The 22,073-nt window shown below is 45.8% G+C and overlaps 1 protein-coding gene across 1 annotated transcript in view; it reads right to left on the reverse strand.

Annotated features, from left to right (window-relative positions):
* The window catches only part of stx1b (syntaxin 1B), a 48,941-nt gene that overhangs the window by 26,338 nt on the left and 530 nt on the right, over nt 1–22,073 (reverse strand). The gene's annotated exons all lie outside the window — the stretch shown is intronic.

The following is a 22,073-nucleotide window of genomic DNA, read 5'->3' on the forward strand; positions in this document are numbered from 1 at the left end:
GTCTCCGAAAACGTCGCAGCACAAATATGTGATGTCTTGATAAACTGAGCAGATATTTGAAGTTTGCACAGCTACTTTCTCATCTGAAAATATCTTAAAAGTTTATTTTGTGACCCAGAAAGATTAATAAGAGTAATAATAAAACTTAGCTGTCGCCATTGTTGGAAACTGGAATTGGCTGGGCCGCGCTATGAATTCTGGGATAGGTTGGAAGGACACACCCGACCCATCCTTCAAATTCGGGGAAAAGGAGGACGCGTTTGTCAGCGGCATTCGGAGGAGTCGACGAATTGGGACAGACTTGGGCGCGTCGCTGTGATGTAATCGGCCTACAAATGCGGCCTCAGGAGGAAGCAGCCGACTTTTTGGGACACAGCTTTTGTCTGCAGCCTTAGATACAGTGACCTTTGACCTTAGCCACCTGGCACGCCCGGGATTATCGCAGCTCGCCGCGATGCCAAAACAATCTGATGTGAATCAAAAATTTTAAAAAAATCAAAATCAAAATTTATTTCTATAGCACATAAAAATACAACCAAGTTGACCAAAGTGCTTCAGAGTCGGTCAGAGCAAAAGCACAAGAAGGAATGAAAAGAAAGAGTTTAAAGGAAACAATATGACAACTGTTTGAAACAAAAACTAGCCACGAAGTAACAAAGTAGTTTTTAGACGCAAAAGACTGGATGGACTCAGAGGAACGAATATAAGGAGCGAGGTTATTCCAGAGTCTGGGAGCTTTGACAGCAAAGGCCCGATCACCTCTGGACTTCAGACGACACCTCGGTTGCGTCAGGAGCATTTGATTGGACGATCTAAGTGCCTTATTAGGGATATACAAATGAAGGAGTTTGAGGAGTTTTTAAGGTAAGCAAAAGAATTTTGAAATTGATACGATAATCAACAGGAAGCCAATGTAGGTTGGCTAAAACTGGTGTGATGTGGGCATAATTTCTAGTATCAGTTAGACGCGCAGCTGCGTTTTGAACTAACTGGAGCCGGTGAGTAGAGGACGATGGGACGCCCGAGTAGAGGGATTTACAGTAGTCTTAATTTGGAAGTGATAAGTGTTTTGTAAGGTCCTTCAAAGGGCTTTGTTTTAGACATCTGATGCAGCTGGTAGAAACTGTTTTTTACCAGAGCTGACAATAAGACAGGAAACAGAAAAAAATTCAAATTAACCAGTCAAAACTTCACAGATAGATCAGCTGACATATAACAGGTAGGTATTGGTTATTTGGTTAAGTCACGCCCAAGTAAATACTGGAGTAGACCATAAATGATGAGGGGGGGGGAGGTGACATAACCCCCACCTGTCTGAAAATAACACATGCATGAAATGCATAAGAAGGATGCTATGAATATACACAAACAGGGGGACAAAGGGCAGTGTTTAATAATAAAAGCACGTTTGAATTAAAAAACAAGATTACATCATCACTTGGGCGTGACTTAACCAAATAACCAATACCTAGCTGTTATATGTCAGCTGATCTATGAAGGTTTGACTGGTTAATTTGAATTTTTTTCTGTTTCCTGTCTTGTATTTAAGCAATTTTCTCCAATGTTTTACTAAGACCCTGATGAAGGGTCCTAGCAAAGGGGCCCAGTTAGTTGTTCCAGCGCGGTGTGACTATCACAAACTGTAACTGTCTTATCCTGGTTCGGTGTGAGAGACGTGATACGTTTGGACCTCATTTAGACAGTCAAATAGGGGTTGCAGGGAAGTAGAGACATCTGATGTCAAAGGGAAATAAATCTGTATGTCGTCGCATACAAATCACATCACAGTCACATGGCCCGAGTCCACAGGTAGAAGAAGATCATTAAAAAGCCTAACTAACGCTGTCTCGCTGCGATGGCGAGGTTTAAAGCCAGACTGACTTTCATTGATACCGTTAGAATCAAGGAAGGACTGAAGTTGTTTTAGAAACACTTTTTCCAGAATTTTGGATATCAGAGGGCGTCTGTAGTTAGAGCACAAGGGTCAAGATCCTTTTTCTTTATAACGGGTTGCACGACAGCGAGCTTAAATACTGACGGTGCACAACCTGATGACAGGGATGCATTCAGTAAAAGTTGGATACAGGGACCGATAGTGGGCAAAGAAAACGAGAGGGAAGGATATCATGGGGGAAGTTAGAGATCAGAATAAGACAGTGGCTTGAACTGTTGAAAGACAGTCAAGCATTCAGGGACTGCAACAGGGTCAGAAACTAACGACGACTCAGATGAGAGAGACGCCCTCAGAGCTGATATTTTGTCAGTGAAATCGTTTGAAAAATGATCACGAAGTACAGCAGAGGCATCCCTACAAGTGAAGGGCCAAGGGTTTACCGAGGAATTACACATACTAAAGAGGGCTCGAGGAAAACGTGTTTAAAATGATACATATGGATAAATAATCCATCTTGAAAGCTTAAAGCTCGACTAGCTGGGTTTGCATGAATGCAGAGATGAGGACCTGATTGGTCTGCCAGGCATTGATCATGAAATCTGTTTTCCATTAATCGATCAGCTCCGCATTTTCACTTCTTTTCTACTCTGAGCTCCAACATGCCTCCTTCACACATTCATACAAGTACTTTTCTCTACACTTAATCTAACATTCACACTCCAAAGCATCCAGGTGGGGATTGAACCAGCAACCCTCCGGCCTCAGAAGGTTCATCTGAACTCATGAAGAGTCCATGTCGGCCTTGTTCACCCCTCCCTGAGCCTGGTGCTGCCGGAGGTTTCTTCCTGTTAAAAGGGAGTTTTTCCTTCCCACTGTTGCCAAAGTGCTTGTTCACAGGGGGTCGTATGATTGTTGGGTTTTCTCTGTATGTGTTATTGTAGGGTCTGCTGTACAATATGAAGCACACTGAGGCGGCTGTTGTTGTGATTTGATAAAACTGAGTTGAATATTGTGTAAAAATAATCCATCTCAGTCGAACATTAAATCATTTCATAGACAAACGCTTGAGTTTGATTCCCGCCTCCAAACGAGTCGGATACATGAAAGTTCAGATCTCGTGATGTCACAGTCTGAATAAATCCCAACAGTCAGCGAGCGACTCCTCGCTCATCATATTTTTATTATACTGTACAGACGACCACGCACAGACCAACACACGCACACGTGTGTGTTTACGGACAAGCGAATGCGATTAACGCGAGCGAGCGAACACGAAGCCCGCGGCTCTGCAGGAAGACGAGAGAGCGAGGAGATGAAGAGGAGGCGCAGAGAGGTGGTGGATAACATGGGGGAGGGGAGGAAGAGGAGGGTGATGGTGAAGAGAGCGGAGACCGCGGGGTGGGGGAGGGGGACGAGGACAGGAGCTCTGCGGCTGCAATGCATCCAATATCTGTCTGATTCTGATCACATGACCTGACGTCAGCGCCTCCACCTGTCAGGTCGAGTACTAACGAGGAAATGAGCCGACGGACGTCTCGTTTCCTTAATGAGGAACATTTTCATTATGTCAGGATCCATTTGTTGGTTTTAGTAACGAGTTGTTGATAATAAACATAATGAGACTGTTCGTCTATGCGTGTTTTATTCTTCATCACCTTTTAATGCGGATTTTTATTTATCCCAGATATCACAAATCTGGGATAAATGAAGCTTTTAAAGTCTTTTCCTTTTCTTTTAATTTCTTCTTTGCTTTCCTTCCTTCCATTCCTCCTTTCCTTTTCCCCTCCCCCTCCTCTTCCTCTCATGTCATGCAGACTTAAATCAGGACGCTGACCTCAGGTGTCAGAGTGATGCCAGCATAGTGTGCGTTTGTGTGTTTGCACGCATGAATACACACTCTATGTGTGTGTGCAAGTTAGCAGTAAACCATGCCAGCAGCGAGCCGCGTTACCCACAATCCCATGGGATCTCTGGCGCTACCCAGAGTCCATCTGTGCTCCGTGTGACCGCTAATGTTCCCCCACAAACCGACTTCTCCCGATTTTTAAAACCTGAAAAGCTCCTTTAATCGTTCACTTTCAGAGCTCAGGTGCTGATTCAGCAGCAGACACTCAGAATTCAGAGCTTCTCATGAGCACTCAAACGCAGCGCTGCTGCTCGGGGCTGCAAATGTTTTCAGTCTGAAGATTAAAACCAAATAAAAAAGCGGTTTAAACATTTGGATGTTTTCACTGTTTCATTCGCACAGATGAATTTATGTGATTCTTCAGTTTATCTGTTCAAAGTGTTTAAAGTGAACTTTACGATGACACATTTTTCACCGCTGATTGAACAGGAGGCTGTGGATCGACACTGGCTCAGAGAACAGATCCAGATCCTCCGTCATCCAGTTTGGTCAATAAAGTTTCTCCCTCAGGTTGACGTTCATGCGTCTCCTCCAAACATCTGTTTGTGTCCAAGTATTAAAAAAAGTCGATTTCTATGATTTTTCTCATGTTAGTCTGAACCATAACTGTATATAAAAGATGGACATAACCACCATGACAGTCTATCGTGAACTGATTGTAAGACCAGTTAGTCTGCCTGCCTGTGGGTCCCTCCCATTGGTTCTTGCACTCGCGCTACGATCAGCTGATCTCGGTTTGTGTGTCTGGAGATGGACATTACTTTGACTTTTATTGCACAAAAGGATGAGATTGCAACGGTAAAGAGGAAACTGCATGCAGGACTGAAACAGATGCTAACACTGCTAAATTCAGCTCTTTGCACAGACAGCACGCTAACGCTAAGCTAGCCAAAAACCCAGCCCAGCAGGCAGAGCCTGAAAGTCAGCTAACATGCTAATAATTGCATGAATGCAATATCTTTGATTTGCTGCTTAGCAATGCTGCTCAAAGCGGAGCCAATGAGAATCGATAAGAGTATCCGGAAACTGCGTTCTCATTGAGGTTCAGCTTTCACAGAAACGACGATCGGTTAATAACGTTTGATTAGCAGCGTGAAAGCTGAGGCGGCTGCAGGCGTCAGAGTGTTGTTTCTCTTTCGTGTTTCAGGTATGACAGCGACCTGACCAGGTGTTCACCTCCGAGAAGAGTCAGACGACAAGCTGAGTGACATCAAACCGTCCTGACACACACACACACACACACACACACACACACACACACACACACACACACACACACACACGCACACACACACACACACTCACACACACACACACACACACACACACACACACACACACACACACACACACACACACACACACACACTCTGCATCCGTCTTCTTTCTTTATTTCTTTGAATCTATAAATAAATAGTCTGACTTGTTCTCTGCTGAGGAGACGCCAGAGGGACGAGCGGGTGAATAAAGAGATGGAGGACAAAAGAAAGGACGGCGAGGGTGGACGGGGCTTTTAGAGGTCTGATAATGGACACGTGGGGGTGGGGGCGGGGTTTGAGGTAAGAAAGAGGAAGGATGGAGGAGGTTGAAATCTGAGATTTCACTCATTTATTCACAGATTAAAGATCATTTTATCCTTTTTTAAACTTTTTGGTTTCTAATTTCTAGTTTTACTATTAATGTAATTACAGGCTGATTAATTAATGATTCATTAATTCACGTGGATTCCTTTAATTATCACCTATGTATGAAAATTATATAAATACATTTTGACTGATTAACTGAATTTTAGCTTCATTCAAATATTGTTTTAAGAAAAACATCTATGACGTGTCCGGATGAAGGTTAAACTGAAGTAACTTCTTTATTGGTCCAAATGTGAGCTACAGTTAGCCTGTGAGAATCCAGGCTTAAATTATCCTAAAATTAGCTGAGCTAAAATAAAGCTAAGTTTAAGTAAGGTTTAGATAATGTCCTCGGAGATAACTTTAGATGAGCTCATTTTAAATTAAGGCAGGATCACTGAGGAGAACATTTCATAAGCTTAGACATCACAGGGAAAATCTGTCTGGCTAACTTTAGCCAATCAAGGTCTTAAACAACAGCCAATCAGAAGAACCCTGCCTTAAAGGGGGAGGAGCTGACAGAGCATTTAAAGAAGGATTATTCTGATCTGTGGCTCATGCTGAGCCGCTCTGCTCGAGCTGAGGGCAGAAACGTTGACTGCATGTGCAGACGCAGCGTCACAGCAGCTCAGTCTGAGTGATGCGCTCAGTGTCGTCACAATGTGAACCAAGCGCACGTGAAGAAACGATCACGCCAACAACACAAGCCCTCCACAGCAGCACCGAGGCACTCTGGGTAATCAAGTCGCTTTCCCAGGATCCAGTGAGTCAGGGAATCGATGATCTTCTTTTAGACGACTGGCAGGCGGCCTCAGACCGGCGCTCTCTGTCCTCAGTGCAGCGCTTTGATTTCACTCCGGTTCATCCTGCTTTCGCGCACCGATCACATCGACAGCTAACCTGCTCTCATTCGCACCGTTACCCTCACACGTCCAGATGAAAGGAAAAAGCAGAGCATTAGGGCTGCCACAAACGATTATTTTGATAGTCGACTAGTCACCGATTATTTATGCGATTAGTCGACTAATCAGATCATCATCCATTAGACGTAAAACTACAGCTTATTGCACCAGCAGCATCTGCTCTTATCTAACTATCATTAGCTTACAGCTTTAAGTGTTTAAGGTCTGTGCTAACTAAAAATAAAGACAAGATGATAGTTTATTAAATTTTAATGAAATTTGCAGATTGTTTCGGTGAAGTTTAATAAACTCCTTGCTATCTAAAATATAACAGGACACTGGAGTATATTCTGGAGCATCTCACACTTCTGATAATCAGCTGTCTGCTTGACGTTTATTCAGCTGTGTAAAAACTATAACTTTAATCTCAGCCAAACAGATTTACTCAGGAACAAATAAAATACTGAAAAAAGCCAAACAATAACATTTTAAGTTATCTAAGTGACTCATATATATTTAACCTGAGTCGCGAAAGACGGCGGTGGGTTTGAAAACAATTTGCCGGGAGTCCGGTGTTCTCACGGCGCTAGTGACCTAGCCCCCGGCTCGCTATCGAGCTAGTGGGTAACAGACGTCTCCGAAAACGTCGGAGCGCTTTTGAAAATATGCGGTGTCCTGATAAACTGAGCAGATATTTGAGGTTTCCACAGCTACATTCCCGCCTGAAAATGTGTTAAACGTTTATTTTGTGACCCAGAAAGAATAATAAGAGTAATATTAAAACTAACTAGCTGCCGCCATTGTTGGAAACTGAGCTGGGCCGCGCTATGAATTCTGGGACACAGCTGCTTCTTCTTCTTCTTCTTCGGGGTTTAACGGCAGCTGGCATCCTTGTACATGCAGTGCTGCCATCTTCTGTTTCAGTCCGTTATTACACTCTTAAATCCTGCTACTTATTCCTGCGTCTTTTGGGATCTTACAAAGCTTCAAACGACGCGTCGACTATTAAATCAGTCGTCGACGATTTTGATAGTCGACGTAATCGTGACTAGTCGACAAATCGTGGCAGCCCTACAGAGCATCAGCCGAGGGTCGATCACGAGAGCGGCGCCGGCTCATCGCGTCTGAACCCGAACTGTGAACGTTTTGCTCCATGAAACAAAACAACGGTTCAGTTACAATGACATCAGCTTTTCTGCCTCGCTTCGGTTTCACGGGGACATCTCTGCCTCTGCTGCTTTAAAATAAATGGAGTGGGTTCACTGATCCACCATCATCATCATCAAACAGGAGGCGTTTCTGCTTCTGTCCACTCTTATACAAACATGTTTTTGTAATTACTAGTTTTTTTGCATTGTTAATTTATCTCCAAAAGTTGATTCTGTTCATCTGAAACATTTCATCTCTCATCGAAGTGACTCCTTCAGTCTCAGCTGACTGCAGGTTTCCAACCTTACAAACATCTGCACGGTGACTGAAACCAGCCCACTGAAGGAACAACGGGCTGGGAGGTCACCTTCATCATAAATATGCAAATTCTAACGACCATTGATCAACAACCGCTGAACATTCAGCGTGGATATCAGCTGTGCTTAGAAGTTATGAGGAAAAAACGAGCACCAAACTTCAACCCACTGCTCTTTTATTTTGAAAATATGCATAGTACGAAAGTAAAATTCTGCATGACTTCATTAAATAAACTAAAACTACTGCAGAGAAAAAACATTCAGGCAGCTGCTTTTCACGTTAATCTAGATAAAGGTCTCAGCTACGCTCACATGTCGTTCGCTGCACATGAATTTATACATAAAAAGCTGAATTTATAAAGTCTGAAACCAGGAATTATCCTGTACCACGTCTTGAGAAAGGACACAGCCCTCCTGATGGGTTTCTCCGGCTCTTCAAGCAGCTCTTAAACGCATCCAGCACCGCACCTGATCAATACAGCATTGATCAGGTATTGACCCATGGCAATAAGCATCAGAGTGACACAATCAGGACCTCTCCTCTGAGGACTGATTGACGGACCATGTGTGATCTATTTTTGCTGCAAACGTGATTTTAATCTCATTTAATCAAATTTTGCATCAATAAATACGGAAACACTAAAACCTGACAGAGCGCATCAAATACATTGAAGCCAGAGCAAAGTGTTATGATAACAGAAGTATGTCAATAATATTTTTAAACACATAATTAGTCACATGTTTGTATATAAAGCATTTCCTGTTTCCTGCTCTCCTCTCCTTCTGAAGCCCCGCCTCCACAACAACAATAATAATGAACAGTTACACATTAGTGGAAACGACGCAGTAAGTAAGGAGCCACCAGACTCACTCTGGGAACCTCACAGTAACACACACACTGACCAGACTACAGAGCAACATATCCAGGCTTTGTTTGTGACTCATCCAAACCTAACCCCGCCCCCACGAGCGCCACCTGCTCCAATCAAAGGTGAGATGATTCGAGCTCTGAAACTTTAAACCTATTGTCCCACAGCCTGATGAAGGACACGTTTAAATCAGATCAAAGATCAAGTGCAACAACAAACCACGTTCACCCCGCAGAGACTGAATCAGAGACAACAGAGGATTTTAAACTGAAACCCTGAACGTGATGTTTACAGCATCTGTTACCATGGTGATTTAGCCAGGTGAAAACGTCTTTATGAATGGACTCTGCTGCACTTCCTGTCTGATGGCAATTCTGTCATCCACTTAAACCCACACTGATTCTCTCAGGTGTGTAAAAATCTGTGTCAACAGCTGTAAATGGCTACAGTTTCTGTCTGTTTGGGGGCGTGGCCTACTGCCACCTGCTGCAGGTGACACAGTGACTGTGGGTCAGATCCTTAAACGAAGCTGAACCGTCTGCAGCAGCACAGGTGAACTCATGCCAGACACACCTGGGTGAAGAGGCAGCTCAGATGATGAAGATAAATGACTCACTTCCTGTCTGGCTGCTCACGCTCACACTGATGCGGGGACGTTTGATTCATTCATCACCGCCTCACCTCGCTAACCGGGCCACCGACTTCCCTTCCATTACCTCGTTAGTCCTCCGCTCGTTCCTCTGTGAGGTACAACTCATGAAGAAATCATCCGAGGCCTTCCATGCTCATCATCATCATCGTCGTGATAATAACACTGCTCTGCGGTCCTCTGAGTAAATTAATGAGAGCAAATATCTGGTTTGTTCGACCCAAACGTCCTTCAGGATCAATTTCCTGCGTTCCCAAAATGTCCTGATTCCACTTCCTGTTCCCCAGAGAGCGCACCATGTCACTGTGTGTGTGTGTGTGTGTGTGTGTGTGTGTGTGTGTGTGTGTGTTCAGGTAACAGTGACCCAAATCAGATTTTTCTTTCACGCGTGATGTGATCTCCTGTAGTGAGTGGGAACAGAGAGCGAACAGTGAAGTTATTACCCAGAATCCTCTCTGCTGTGAAGCGTGACCTCACCGTGACCCTCTCTGATCTCACGCAGTGCCCCGCCCTGATTTGTAGCCAATAGAGAAGAACTGTTAGAGAACAGCTCATCTGCAAGAACTGCATTTCCCATAAACCTCAGCAGCTGCGTCTTTAGCTGAAATCACAAAGTCCTTTGAAATGTCGGGTAAAGTTCTTTGGTCTAATTCCCGCTCAGCTCTGGTTTGGTTTGGAAACACTCAGTTTAACCGAGTTTAGTTTCCAGTCATCCAAAAACCCGACAGAGTCCTTGATCGTTGGGAATGTCGAGTCTTTAACACGAAATGAACGAACGTCAAAGACTTTGGAGAATCTGGGTAATATGATCACTCAAAAACGAGAACAAGTCTCCCTTCAAAAGCACCAAGTCAGCAATCATGAAGAGTCCACATCACCTAAAATAACCAAACCAAGTTTCGTTGTTCAGTTAAAAAGATGAAAAAACAAAAACGAGTAAAAGTCTAAAATCACGTCCATTTAATTCAGAATGAACTCGTCACATCTGGATATTAAAATAAAGAACAAGTCATGTAAACAGCATTAAAAGCCCGAGCCTTTAAATATTTAAAGTCGAGGCTCGAGCACTAAAGCGTAGGGGCATTCCTTCGTACGGACGTCTTTAAGTTGCGTTCAGGACCTGTGAGGTGTGCTGGGCTCATCTGAATACTCCCAGTAAGCAAACACGACCAGTAAACGGCCTCGAGCTGCCGTTTCTTCTTCTCTCTGAACTTTGAGGATGAGGTAATGGTTGCTCACAGCTCGACTTCCTGTCAGGCATTAGCTGCAGGAATCTATTTAAAGGAAAGGCGCGCTCCGGCTGAGGGAGGCGAGTTCAGCCATCCGCCGACCTTTTAATGCTCTAATTCAATTCAATAACTGCCTGTAATCACTTTGGCTCGGGACTATTTATACTGCGTTTTCCTGCACTACAGACGGTACAGTAGCAGCAGTCTCTCCTGCCAAAGTGCCCACGAGCAAAACACCAGACAGTCCCCTGTATACTCCATCTGCATCTCTGGATAGGAGCCATGAAAACGATTAAAAGTAGGACAAAAGCTGAAGCGATGAGTCAGCAGGTGAAACTGGGAGCAGGTTTTAAACGTTCCTGAGACGCGTAGAAGGAATCTTACAGGCTGATTTACACATGAGTAGGTGGAGCCAAACCACAGCGCCATCGGTCTGTTTTACCTTTTCAAAACTATGTTCGATTTTCAAACATATTCATGAATCTAACTGATTATTGAACGAAATACTCGCCGGACGTTCTGAGGATGAACTTAATATTAACACAAGTTCAAAATGACTGAGTCGCAATCATTCGATTCATCAACCAAATCCCAAACGTTTAAATCAGGACGTTTGATCGTATCAGCCCGGGCGGCTGTCACCGAACAATCAATAAAGACAGATGTAGCACTTATTTAAGCTTTCAGCACCAAACCTGCTCTCAGCCAGTTTACTGCAGGACTGCTGCCACCATTAACCCAAATCCACCAGTCTTACTAACAAATAAAAGATTATGCAGACATAAATGTTGTTTTAATGAAATGTCTTAGACGTTATTAACACAGAGTAAACCCCTCCACCCAGGTCTTCTCAGTCCTTCCTCCACAAACAGTCAACACGAACGTTTCTGAGCAAAGAGCTGAAGTTCGGCCAAAGTCCGTCGTTTACGGTCAGGAAGAAAACGACTGATTGGTTAATGCTGAGAGCAGGCTGTGACATCAGCACGACGTCACTGCCTCGCCACGTCTCCCATCACAGAGCAGGTTTGCGTCCATGTGTCTCACGGCTGATTAACTAAACTGAGCCGCGATCTGATTGGCTGAGCGGATTAAAAATGAGATGCTGAGCGAAATAAAAGGAACGAAGTTCAGACGAGGAGCTGATGAAGAGGAGGACGCTTGTCAGGAGGCTGCTCTCCGAGCTGCGGTGGGGGGAGGGGTACATCTATAATGCATGAGGACTCACATGCACAGACGCACATAAGCAAACACACAAGAACGCACACACAAAGGAGGCCAGGGAGGACTGCGGGGCCATTAAATGGAGACGCAGCCATAAATCACGTGACCAGCCTCCCACTGACCAATCAGCCCCCACACAGGATTCAGTCAGCAGATACCGCGCGGTCGATAGTACGTGGGAGCGGTGTGTGTGTGCGCTCGTATTGCTGCCATTGTGGGGATCAGCTATTAAGGCCTGTAAGTGAGGACATCTTAGGAACTGGGGACATTTTAAGGGAAAACTGAGTTATAACATTTATGAACATCTGGGAGCAGCACAAACATCAGAGGAAAAACAAAGATATTTGGAATGTGAGGCGTTATTCAGGAACATCGTGTAATGGGACAGCATTAAGAGAAGTGTTTGAATATGATGTAAGAAAATGAACATGTGAGAAGCAATGTTTAGAAATGTTTTTGAAATTAGAATAACTAACGAACAATGAGCCATTTCCAAAAACCAAAGACCTCAATTCAACGTGCAGGACGTACAGAGGACATGTGGGCTGTGGGGGACATCTGGCAAATGTTTAAGAAAACCTGCTTACATTTTATTTTGAAAGTGGCGCTCTTATGTTAAAATGTGGACCAATGTTTGGGACTTACTGGTTATTTCTGAAGTGAAGGCATTTTGTTGTGTTTCATTTTTGGAGCTATTCTTCAGTCTTACTATTCACAGAGCAGCTGCACGGTAAGTTTAGCTTCCTGTTTTATCTGCTTTATTCAATTTGAGCTCATCAGAAGAGGAAAAACCAGACGAAGAAGATCACGTATTTGTAAATTAGATTCAACGATGCCTTTTTAATCCATGAATAAAGAAGTTGTTGAAATCTGCTTTAAAACTCTACGTGCAGCCGTCCTTCCTCACAGGCGAGCTCTGTAATGAAGCCACAATTAGTTTAAGCTTATGAAGATGAGCGTCTTCACAAGTGCAGATGTACAAATGTGTGTTTGTGTGTGGACTAATAGGAGGAAATTGCTAATCTAATCAGACCGCAATCCAATTGAAATCTACTGTATCTCACCTCTGTGAGCGCTCAAGCGAGAAAACGAGTCGGGGTTAAACGATGGCTGCCTCCGAAACGCACCGCGCTAATTAAACGAGAAAAAACGTCAATTTAAAAGAAGAAGAAGAAGAAAACCCACGTCAACAGCAAAAAGAGCAGCAGAGACAGTGCGAGCAGGAAAAGTGACCTCCGGCGTGCCAGCAGTGATGAGGGTTTGCCCTTGACTTGGCTGAACGATGGCCACTGATACACACACACAGGCTTTCAGACTGATGAGCTAGCTATCATTAGTATCAAGCCTTCAGCCAGGACAGTATCTTCCGAGCTACAGCTGCAGTTTATTCGGTAAAGTTAAACTCTCCGAGGCTTCGTTAACCTGCGCGGCTGGGTTAACAACCTGCAGACTGTTGGTAGCAGCAGCCCCCGTGCAGCGCTGCAGCTCCACCCAACTTGTCACTACCTGCAGATTAGCAGGAGACACAAAGCAGGGCCGGACCCTCCCACACTGGAGGACGACCCAGTCTTTGTTGGTGCATTTAGCCTCTGGCTCCTGTTGCTAACCTTCGTGCTACAACAGATCCACAGTGAGACCGTGAGTCCACAGAGCACCAGACACAACAAGAAAGTGTTAAAGAGAGAGCTGCTATTCAGACATGTGTGTACTGTGAGGCTGAAACATGGAGCAGGAAAAGGAAGACAAGTCTGCAGTTCCTTCATCGTCCAGCAGAGGCGCCGGTCGTGTTTACAGCCCGACACAAAACCTGCTCTATAGATGACACCTGCACATTAAGGCTTAGAGTTTGCACAATTAGGGGCGTGGCTGTCTGCGAGGCCTTGTTTTATTACTTTAATTTAAAGCTTTTAAAATAATTATTCAATTAGATAGAAACCAATGCACGTGCATCTTTGGAGCCACTTGTGTTGTAAATGTGATTTATTTAAAAATCAAAAGGCCGTGATGCTGTCGTTAGGAAAAATGATCTAATGATCAGGACATCCTGTTTAAAAGGCTCACACACATTTAAACAGCAGCTCTTTCTTTATCAATCATTTGCTTTAAAAGAAGTTCTGTTGAACTTTATTTTGAAAGTGCCAGACATCTGCCATCAAGGTGCCCTTGAGCAAGTCCCTGCTGCAGGTGTGTGTGTGTGTGTTTGCTGGGTAAATAAAGTCAAACAAACACAGACCACCCACCTGGTGCTGCCAGGAGGACAAAACAAACCACAACGAGTGTCTCTGACTGAGCACGCACACACCTGAGGTTAGCAACACCAGCTACAGAGTGAACCACGTGACTGACCAGCAGCTGCACACCTGGGTGAGAAGGTAACGTCACGTTCAAGGACAACAATTTAAATCAAAAATGAGAGAACCCGAGTGTGTCTGTGTTACTGAAGGGACACACAGACGCTCACACAGTGAGGGGACCGCTCCCTCTGTGGACACCACGTCCCCGTGAGGTCCATCAGTACATTTGATCATGAAACCTGCTTTAAAGGTGAGTCTGCAGGAGCAGCGATGGAAACGAGACCGCGTGTGGCTGCAGTGACACGTGGCTGTTTTTCCATCTCAGTGACGCCACTTAACCCCCCCCCCCCCAGCCCCTACCTGCCCCAACCCCACCCACCCCCAGCTGCTACAATCAATGAAACAGAAATAGGATATGCAAACACACACAGTCCTTCTGTCTCTGCGTTTGCTCAGAAATATCAGTGAAATATTTTATTATTTCATTTGATTTAAAATCTTTCTCTCCTGCAGCATCGAAACCCGACGTCCAGCCAACGACGACCTGCGGCATCATCAAAACTGACGGCAGCATGGAAGCGCTGCTGCTGCAGGGTGAAGCAGCGTAACATGACGAAGCGTTTAGCAGATGGAGAAATGATGCAGCACTTTCTTTGCTGGACTGATTTTCTTGCAGCATTTTCAGGAAGCTGCTCGTATGAGACTGTTGCTTTTCAGCTCCGTTCCTGAAGATGTTCCGTCTAAAACTGAGCTGAGGAGAGACTAATCGTACATTTTATCCATTTTCTGCTACTTATCTGGGTCTCGGGGGCAGTGATGCCCAGACCCCCCAACTCTTCTGGAGGAGGTGGCAGGGATGTTCCCATGCTAGCTGTGAGACATAATCTCCTCCCACGTGTCCCGGGCCTCCTCATGGTTGGAGACCCTCACTCCGGCTCTGAGGAAACTCTTTTCTGCTGCTTCTGACCTCAGTCGTTCAGTCACAGCTCACAGTCACAGGTGAGGCTCAATCAACAGCTTCACCATCACCTCCACCACAGCAGACCAACGCAGCATCCTCATCACTGCTGATGCTGCACCATTACACCTGAAAAACTGGTTCCACTCTTTCCCAACACAAAGCAACCACTTCACTGGCTTCAAACCAACAACCCCGGTGCAAACCATACCAGTGCACGCTGGAAGCCACGAATCATCCTCACACCTAAACCTTTCCATGCCGTGGTAACAAAAACGTACAGGTACTGTCCAGGTTCAACCCCAGGATTCCTGGAAGAGTCCGTCTCCCACCAGGAACAGGTGTGACTCAACGCTCCCATAACCACAGAGCACACTAAAGAACCGCCAACAGGTTAGAAATCTGCTCCTTTGTGAATTCTCTCATTTCAGAAATCAACAATATTCAACATTCGGACACCACGGCCCCAGCTGCAGGCCCAAGGCTGGAGCCCACCAAAACAACTCCCTGATAACGACTGTGTGATGACTATTCTTCCCGTCCCATGAAGGCCACCTGGGTTGGCTGGCAGACTGTTTACTTAGCCTGATAGTGCGAAGGACACTGTCTCCGCTGAACTCTGGACACACACACACACTTACACTGACAAGCACTCACTCATCCCCCTCCCTTTCCAACGCCTTCGATGCTTGTGCCCTACCGGGGAAGATGGCAGTCAACTGGACCAGCGCAGATGCTGCAGGACCGGATGCGCTGTCTACGCCGGCTCTCTCTTACCCTTTACCCGCCCCTGTTGCTTGTCTCGTGTTTCTATGGTGTATTGATAGTCATGTGCTTTTGTGCTGAGGTGTTTTTTCTGTTATCAAACTGTTCTCCCACCAGGAGCTCAGTCTGAGTGGAGTTTTTTTTTCTCCTCCTCTTACCTCATGTAGTGTATTTTCGTTGTTTTTTCCTATCAGCCTACCTTTCTGACATGTCTGCCCAATGTGATGTTTGTGTAAAGTTGGTCAGAAGGTTCCTTTGTGAGTGCGCATGCGCCATTAGCGTGCTGCCTGCTGTAACCCCTAATTTCCCTCGGGATGAATAAAGTATTCTGATTCTGATTCTGTTCCTAAACTAAAGCTGAAATTCACATATTCATGGGACAAGCACAAGGATACAGCTCCTCCTGGAGGTTTGGGTTATTTAAAAGATAACAGCAAGTTAAACTCACAACAAACATGTGTGAAAGCAGGTCATGTATCAGCACAGCATTAGCATGAAAACTAGAAGTTAGCCTGGTGTGTGTTGGAATGAAAGCACCACAGCAGGTTTGTACTGTCCTCACTTGCAGCGTTTGTTCAGACTTGTGGAGATTGGAGGAGGAGGAGGAGGAGAGCTGGCAGCATCATTGTGATGTGGACGATTACATAAAAAAATAATTATTACTACAGAGCTGCTGCTGCTGCATGATACAGCAGCATCTGTTACCGGCAGGATTACGTGAGCTGGATTTCACTCCGGTGATCATCCAACATGGCCGACAGAGAGGAAGAATTCAGGAACAATTGAAAAGGAAAAGAAAAAAGGAGCGAGGAGATTCAGTCACCAGGAACCAAAAAGATTGGTGCCTCACACCGACGGGAAACACGGGGAAGAAGGAAAGCTGCCAGGACACGGGTGGAAATAAGAGAGGGATGCAGAGAAGCAGCAAAAAGAGGAAGGGGTGGGAGGAAAGATGGAGGAGAGGATGAAATGGAGGGAGGAAAAAATCATGGAAGAGGTGGTGGAGGAGAAAAGAAAGACGCAGGGAGCACGTGCACAAATGAAAGGTGGAGGAAAATCTGAGAAAATATTCAGAGAGCAAAAATAAAGTGAGGCCACAGCAGCTGGTTCATCTTCACATCTCATTTTTGGAACTGCATGAGCCACGATACGAATTCCTAATATGGTCATCTCAGGCTCAGAAGCCCCGCCCATCTGCTGTTAGAACTTCCAGCTTATTTCAGACAGAGGATGAACTGAGGCCCAGCATGACTCATGCTAAGCTCCTCTGACAGAGCCCAGGAATAAAAGTCAGAACGGGCACAGACAGAAACTCTGACATCCTGAAAAGTGTCGGTGAGTTTTACGTTAGATTTATCGGGTTTAGAGCGCTCTGTCTGCAGCCAATAAAAGCTTCTTCCATCTCCACCTTTGGTTTTTATTCCAGCTTCAAACATGAGCCTGAGATCTGATTAGCAGACCAAATGTTTGAGACTCAGATTTGGTCCAAATGAAGCTCATGCAGTTTATGTCTTATTCATGCGACGCCTCTAACGAGGTTCTGTAAGAAGTTATTAAGCACTAAGTGGAGACAGAAGGAGTAAACTCTATCCTGAGTCGATTATTTGAATGAATCGTGTCTTTATTACAGTCGAACATCAATCACAACGCAAGCGAGCTGCGTGCTCAGCAGGGCTGCTGATGGGTCTCCGGTCTTTGTACGATCTGAGCATCAGAGGTGTTTCACAGGGCGGTAACTGTGAGGACGTCCTCAGCACAGCCTCGCCACTGTCTGACCTCATTACTGCGTTAAAGTGAACTCTGTGAACTTTGAGCCTTCAGGCAGCCAATCGTATATCCGATGGAGACAAAGTACAGGGACTCATTTTAATTCTCATGCTGCAGCAAATAACCTAAGCCCAACAGAAAGTGAAAATAAAAGTGATTCATCAGAAAATAGCGACTTTAAAAAATGGTCCCACACAGCGAGGGACCCCCGTCTGCTGGCCTCACGTAGAAACATATTTCAACTGTTTGCTTTTTATCCTGATTTAAAGACTTTTCAGTTGAGACTCAGCTCAGACGCTGAGGGAGGTTCATTACGTTACTGACTGAACTGAGAATGAAGTCGTCACGGACAGGCTCCTCGATCATCTCCAAGACAACCACATCAAGAGACTAACCGCTGTGTTTCTACCATGTTAACCTTTCTGTTAGGACACAGCCTTGTTGGGAAGCTTTTATTTTGTGTATATTAAGCTAGCATGTTGCCTTTAAATTGGTTATTTCGGTCCTCCGGTCTCCACCTGCTCTGCTCCGTGTGCGGTGAGAAAAGGTGGCGTTCGGTGTTCCCGTTGGCTTTGAGCAAGGCGACGTGCAGAAGTGTTTCGCTTTGCTCGAAATTGTTTGCACTGAAATTTGAAAGAATTTCGCTATATCTGCTCCCTCTTGGAGCAATTTTTGAGAAGTATAATATTGCCTTTCATTGCTATGCTGATGATATACAGATTTATTTTGAGATTACTGACGATCTTGCTATGTCTTTTCACTATTTTCGTGAATGCATGCGTGAGGTTAAAGGTTGGTTCAAGAGTAATTCTCTTGTCCTGAACGAAATGAAAACGGAGATCGTGGTGTTTGATAGTAAAATCCCCCGCGACCAACTGTGCGCTGCTCTGATGCCTTTTGCTAGCTCTCCTTCTGATTATGCCAGTAATTTGGGCACTACTGGATAGCTCGCTTAAATTTGACAAGCAAGTGTCTGCTGTTGTGAGGTCTAGTTTTAATCAGCTGCGCCTCATTTCTAAGGCTAAGCGCTATATTCCGCACACTGACCTGGAAAAACGCATTCACGCATTCGTGACTTCCAGGTTGGACTACTGCAACTCTTTACACTGGCCTTTCCTCCACCCTTCTCGTTAGATTGCAGACTGTCCAGAATGCGGCGGCACGCCTTTTGACAGGTAGCAGGAAGTTTTCTTCCATCACTCCTGTTCTCGCTGGCTTGCACTGGCTTCCAATTAAATACCGCATTCAATTGAAAATACTACTTTTCACCTACAAAACCATTAATAACTTGGCGCCGAGCTACCTCAATGAGCTTCTCAGGTTACACACTCCTGTCAGAGCACTTAGATCTGCTACCCAAATTCTTCTGGAGCAACCTCGTTCTCGGCTGAAGTCTCGCGGTGACCGCGCGTTTGCTGTAGCTGCCCCGGTCTTATGGAACAACCTTCCTGTCGCTATCCGGGCGTCTGACTCTATGCCACTGTTTAAATCACGGCTGAAGACTTATTTGTATAATCTTGCCTTTCCACCTAGTTAACACTTGGTGTGCGTTGGTACATTTTTATCCGTTATGCTTGTGAACTACTTTTATATCTTATGATTGTCAAGGTTTTTATAATTGATACGTGCCAGGTCCTTTCTCTTTTCCCTCCCTTCTCCCTTTTCCTGTTTTATTTTTGTCAAGCACCTTGGTATACCCTTGGTTTTTTAGTGTGCTTTATAAATAAAGTTTATTATTATTATTATTATTATTTCAATTGTTGAAGCAAAAGCATCAGCCAAGTCACATCGAGTCAAACGCTCCCATACAGCCGTCAGCCAATGAAATCACGTTACCAAAGCCAAGAGAGCGAGCGGGCAGCGTGACCTGCTCAAAATGTGGGAATCGCTGCGGGGAACAATCACTGTGTTTCAGAACACAGTTACTCACAGGCAGCTAGCTTTGCTAACTGCTAATTGAAGCACGACTAGCTTGCCTCGTGGTGGTTAGTTACCAACACCGTGACCATGAAGGTAGCAGAGATACGCCCACAAACATGAAGAACACCAACATCAAGCACTGAAGCGTTCACATAAGAGCAGGGAGGTGACAAGCTTGACCCTCATCACCCAGGCCGCCTATCAACCATCGGTTGCTAGGGAAACGTGCTGGCTGTCACTGCGTGAGATTGGTCGCAAAAGATGGGGGCACCAAAAACCTCTGTGTGATTGCTTTGGTCACCAGCAGGTTGGCAGAGTTGCACTTAGATACATTGAAGAAGGCAACTCATCTCCACGTTAGCGTCTTTCTAACGAGCGAGCCGTGAGACCGGAGAGAGGGCGACACAAGACTGTGTTCTTTCAGAGTAAAAGTTGTGCTTAACTAGTGCAAAAAGGTGCAACTTTTACTTTGGAGGTGACTGGTCTCCATTTCCAGTTTGTGACTCTTCTGCTTGAAGAGAAGTTGGCGAGTGTTTGCAGACAAATCGGCGTCTTCCATGCAAATTATGGGCGACCATGGAAACCTGCTAGAAACCAAAGCAACCATCTTTCGACCACTTTCACCTGAAAACTACCAGCAACCGCCTGCCAACTGGTCAGCTGGCAGGTGTCCACAGTAGACGACCTCATTCATCTTTGTCCTGCTAACTTTTATTATTCTTAGTTTTTATTCATCACATTTCATTTTATAAAGTTAAGTCTGACACAAGAATGATTCGCAGTGATTTCACCAAAAGAAAAGTTCCAGAAACGACTTCACAGCAGATCCGTTTTCTGGTGACACATCAGAGGCTCTGGTGAGTCCAGGACTTGGGGTTGGGACCAGTTTTAGCAGACCGAGCGGCTCATTGTAAAGTCTGAGCTCATCTATCAGGCAGAATCGTCCTCTTTACATCAGGTGAGTCTCTTTGTTCACACAGCAGGAAACAGTTCAACGATTTTCTGATAATTCAGTGAAATTTAGCTGATTTTAGTCTTTCTGTCTGAGGAAAGAGTCAAATCTGTGTCTGTTCAGCTGCTCTCAAGTTCCAATCACTGATTTTCTTTTTGATCAGGAAGCAGGAGGCAGACTGACAGAGGGAGAAAGGACAATAAAAGAGAGAAGAGAGGAAGCTAGGAAGGTGTAGGAAGGGAGGAGATAAGGAAATAAGAAGCAAAAGGGCCAGAGAAGAAGTGATCGAGGTAATACACGTTAAAGGAAGGATCGGTGGAGGAAAAGAGGTGAAGATGGAGGGATGAGGAGAGAATGAGAGAAGGGCGGATGACTGATTCAAGATTCAGGAAGTTTTTTTGTCATTCGGTGAGTTATTCACAGAAATAAACAGGCGAGTGTGTCTCACCTACAGAGCAACAATAAGAGCAGCAACACAAGCTAACATTAGCACAGCCCACCAGCAGCTGACCCACACTCAGGTGTAAACAGCCACACCAGTCAGGTACAGCCTCACAGGAGGCAGCGAGGATGAAAAGGAGGCAGAGAGGAGGAAGAGAGGAGGAAAAGAGGAGGAAACGGAGGCAGAGAGGAGGCAGCGAGGAGGAAAAGGAGGCAGAGAGGAGGTTGAGAGGAGGAAAAGAGGAGGAAAAGGAGGCAGAGAGGAGGAAAAGGAGGCAGGGGGGTGGACGGACAGCAGTGCGGTAAACTCAGGCGCTGCTGAGCCCCTCACTTTTTCAATGCAAATCACCTCAACACACATACAGCATTCAGCTGCTGATTTATTGATCACGTATTATTGATCAGGCTCCTCCCAGAAACACAGGGAGGTGGAGGAGAAAGATGGAGGTGAAGAAACCGCAACAAATGAGGATTCATTCATAAAAACATCCCAGGGTCGATCAATAATCGGTGACACGCGCTGATGGCGGATCGATGCGTGTACGAATGTGCGCGTGCAGCTGTGCTCCGCCTCACGCGAACCCGGCTGAACCCAAGGCGGCGGGAGGCGCGTGGAGGTGCTGCAGAGTTTGACTCGCTGATGTGACATCCCCCCCTCCCCTCCCTCCCACCACCACCCAGCATCAGCTGTTCGCTCGCGGCGGCCGCATAAACGCCGCATCTCTCCGCATTCCGCACCCGCGTCAAAGCCGCACAGGACCGTGACCCCCCCCCCCCCCCCCCCCCCGATCCCTCCCTTCTGACGGTGGCCCCACACTCACGCGGCTCCGTCGGGGAGGAGGCGCGCGCAGCTCCTGGATGCGGCCTGGAAAAAAAAAATCTCTGCATTTTGGACCCCCCCCTTCCCCCCATCAGGTCACACAGGCACGCGCGGCCTGAATGCGCGCGGATGGGCGCGTGTTGAAGCCGTTTTCCCATCATGCACGGGGGGGCTCTGCGGCGGCCTTTGATGTTAGCGCCACAAAACCCCAAAAAACAGCAGAAATAAAAAAAGCGGGAAAGTGTCCGGCCGCAGCCGTGACCTCCACTCACGCACGCGCACGGAGCACGCGCTCAAGCCGACAGTAACGGTCCGTCCTCGCGCTCTGTATTCACAGCATGAAGCTCCGCAGAGCCACAGACCCCCTCCCCCTCCCCCCGCTCCTCCGGAGGCCG

This window comes from Maylandia zebra, linkage group LG4 (genome assembly GCF_041146795.1).
Source record: "Maylandia zebra isolate NMK-2024a linkage group LG4, Mzebra_GT3a, whole genome shotgun sequence".
In the NCBI taxonomy this organism is placed as follows: Eukaryota; Metazoa; Chordata; class Actinopteri; order Cichliformes; family Cichlidae; genus Maylandia; species Maylandia zebra.